Below are 3,928 nucleotides of genomic sequence, written 5' to 3'. Positions count from 1 at the left end.
CGACTACAAGGTACATAACAAGTACATAAAATGTAAAAGCACTTATAATCAAATTTTTAAAAAATTAAGAAAACGTATTATCTGCAATGAAGCAAAATATAAGGAGCAGTCTGTTAGGGGAAAGGAAACTATCTTATGTATTGAGCATTTATTCACCCCAGAAAGAAAGTGTCCAGCTTTTCTCATACTGTTTTTTTTCACACTTGAGAAACAGTCCCAAAGAAAAATAATGGCATACTCAAATAACATTCCTCACTTATCAGCTGTGCAACCTTGAGAAAAGTCTGAACCTCAACTTTTTATCTGCAAATTAGGGAGAAATGATATTGCATGGTAAATTGCATGCCCAATGCACATCGGACCCCCCACGTGACAAAGCCATAAGCAGCACTTCTCCCATCACTCCCAGGGTTCAGCCGCCCCCAAAGTCCATGTTTAACAACAGCTACATAATCCGGCTCCCTAATCCGGCTCCCAACTTCTACTCAGAAGAGTCAAAAGTCCGGAGGCCTGTCCTGCACGATCTGCAGAATCGGTGTAATCCTAAACCCCACAACTGAGACTACAGCGATGCATCCTAAATCTTGACAGATAGACAAACAAGAAGCACGGACACACAGGCACGTACCCATCTGCTCCATGAGGAAGTTGAGAGTAGAAGGCCAAGGCCGCTGGCCGCGCCTTTCCCTCGTTCTGTGAGGCCTGTCACCGTCGCCGGCAGCAAGGTCACTGAGCGCCGGCGTCCCGGGGCGCGAGTGGATCCGAGGCCAACGACCCAGTTCTCTTTCACATGTAACCGGAGCCGAACCAGACGGCCAGGGCCTTTCGAAACCCCTTGGTGATTCTCGCGGCCGCAGCACCAGGCCAGTGGGGAGTAGCCGGAAAAGAGGAAGCGGCCTGGAGCCCCTACAGGCCAGAGAAAACGAGGACGCGGCTACCCTCTGTCAGAGATCCTTCAGGCAAGGCAGCCTCACCCTTAGCCCGCCACCGAGGGTCCCAACAAACACCGAGCCCTGCCGCAGTTGCCGAAACACTCGCGGGCCAAAGTAGTCCGGCGCTGCCCTCCGTCACCATCTACCAATCAGTGACATCAGGCGCAGAAACGCACACGTCATGGCTCCGGCGAGCCGGCTCACAACGCACGCACCACCCCCTCAGTTCAGAAAGGAACAGCCGCAGGCACGCGTCTGGCTTCCCAACAGCTGACTGAGCACCCAAGGTGGGCCTGCGCCTGCGCCGCCGCAACAGCTCCTATGTCCCTTCAACAGCAGAGGCGTCGTCTGAGCTCTGAGCCTGGGAGTCCTTGTTGCATCCCCGCCCCTCATTCTGCTGCTCCTGCCACCGCCATGGCCACTCTTCCTGCTACATCTCACTCTGTTCTGATGCGCTGCTGCTGCTGCTGCTGCTGCTGCTGCTGCTGCTGCTGCTGCTGCTGCTCACACACTGCAACTTCTGCCACAGCCCTCAAACACTCCTGCTGCTGCATGCTATCTTACTATGTATCTCGAGTCCACTCTGACTCAGAACGACTCTATGCATAATATTTCTTTTTATAGATTTATAAAATTGCTTTTTACAATCTTTGATTTACGTTGTGTTTCGTATACATTTTATTTTACATTCTTTTTTTACTATTTTATGTACAAAAATCTAATACATTGTTTTTCACACCAGATCCTTCATTTCCCTCATCCCCAATCCATTAAATTGTATAACCCCATGATTAATTCCCCCAACCCCCGCACACATCCTCACCCCTCTGCTTCCACCCTCACCCTACCGCATACTCATTGTACAATAATGGTTTTGTACAGTACTCCATTGCACCAGTTACTGGGTAACTCATCCATTTCGTCCAGGGTCTCCCTCTGCTCCATCCCTCCAACCCTTTCAAGCACGGTATACTTCTCCAAGGACAGGTCGATCCTGGCAACATGTCCAAAGTTTGTGAAACAGAGTTTCAAAATCTTGCCTCCAAGTTTCATCCTCTCCAGGACAGACTTGATTGTTCTCTTGGCAGTTCAATACTCTTCTCCAGAACCACAAATCAAAGGCGTTATTCTTCTGTCGCCCTTAGTCATTGTCCAACTTTCTGATGCATAGCAACTAATGGCGAAGAATATGGCCTGGATCAATCGCACCTTAGTTTGTAGACTGGCACCATTGCTCCTCAGTGTTCTTCTTCTGATTTCCTGACTGCTGGTATCAAGAGTGTTGGCTGTGGACCTGAGGAAGGTGAAATGTTAACAATTTAAATCTCTTTTCCATCTATAATGGTGCTACCAACTGGCCCCGTGGCGAGAACCTTTTCTTGATGTTGAGATGCAAACCATATTAAAGACTGCAGTCCTCAAACTTTGCAGCAAATGCTTCAAGACCTACTCAGTTTTGTTTCATCTGCAATTTAGGTTGTTGAAAAGACTTCTTCCAATCCTGCTGTCACATTCTTCTTTATAATGTCCAATTTCCCTAATGATCTATACCATATATAGATTGGGTAGTGTGTGTGTGTGTGTGTGTGTGCGTGTGTGTGTGTGTGTGTGTGTGTACACACATAGTATGGGGGACAGAACACCCTTGATACACTCCTTGCCTGATTTGAATAATGCAGTGTTTCTTTGTTCTGTGTAGGCTTTGCGTGAGCACAATCTGGAACTTCTATTCTTCTCAATGTTAGCCACAGTTTGTTCTAATCCACACAAGTCAAATGCCTTTGTATAGTCAAGAAAGCCCAAACTCATTCTTCTGGTACTCTGCTGTCAGCCAAGATCCATCTGACATTGGCAACAACAATCATGTGCCATGGCCATTTCTAAACCTAGCTTTTATTTCTGGTAGTCCCTGTCAATATGTTATTTCAGTCAGTTTTGGACAATCTTCAGCAAGATTTTGCTTATGTGTTATATTAGTGATATTGTTTGATAATTTCCCACTTTGTTGTATCGTCTTTTTAGGGAATGGGAATAAAGATGGATCTCTTCCAGTTAGTCCTCTAGAGTTCATGGCACAACCTGTTTCTTGAGCATGTCTAGGGCTGCATCTGTTTGTTGAAATATGTGAATTGGTATTTTGTGGATCCGTGGGGCTTTATTTTTCTGCCAATTCCTTCAGAGATGTGGATTTCCTCTTTTGTCACCATTCCTTCTTGATCATATGCTCTTTAATGAAATTCTTCTGTGTCAGCCAATTCTTTTTGGTACAGTGAACCCTTTTTCTTTTTACATATGTCTTATTCTTACACATTCTGTTTTCTACATTCACATGCCTTCTATTTTACATTCTTTTTGTACTAGTTTCTTTACAAAATTAAAATACATTGTTTTTCATACCAGATCCTCCCCATTTCTTTCACACACACCCCCCATCAAATTGTATGAACTTATAATTAATCCTCCCCCACCACACATCCTCACACCTCTGCTTCTACCCTCTACCCTCCCCCGTGGATCCTCATATTCATTCTACAATAATGGTTTTATACCATATTTGTCTTTAAGGGCCTGAGTTAGTTCTCTCAGCTAAATGCTCTCCAGTCCTTCCAGAGTTAGGTAGTAATTTACAAAATTATTGCTCCTGAGTGCAGCATAGTATTCCATTGTGAAAATATGCCATAATTTCTCAATCCATTCAGTTATGCTTGGACATCTGGGCTGTTTCTATGTTCTTGCAGTGGTGAATAATACTGCTATGAACGTTGGTATACAAGTGTCTGTTTGAGTCTCAGTTCTCATTTTCTTAGGGTATATTTCAAGCAGTGGAATAGCTGGATTGTGTGGAGTTTCTATGTTCAGCTTTTTGAGGAAGTGCCAAACTGCCTTCCAGAGTGGTTGTACCATTTTTTAATCCCACCAACAGTGTATAAGAGTTCCTATCTCGCCACATCCTCTCCAACATCTATTACTTGCTGTCCTGTTAAACTTTGCCACTG

Source organism: Elephantulus edwardii, unplaced genomic scaffold, assembly GCF_000299155.1.
Source record: "Elephantulus edwardii isolate Elephantulus edwardi_28Jun2011 unplaced genomic scaffold, EleEdw1.0 scaffold00523, whole genome shotgun sequence".
Taxonomy (NCBI): domain Eukaryota; kingdom Metazoa; phylum Chordata; class Mammalia; order Macroscelidea; family Macroscelididae; genus Elephantulus; species Elephantulus edwardii.
This window is presented reverse-complemented; position numbering follows the sequence as displayed.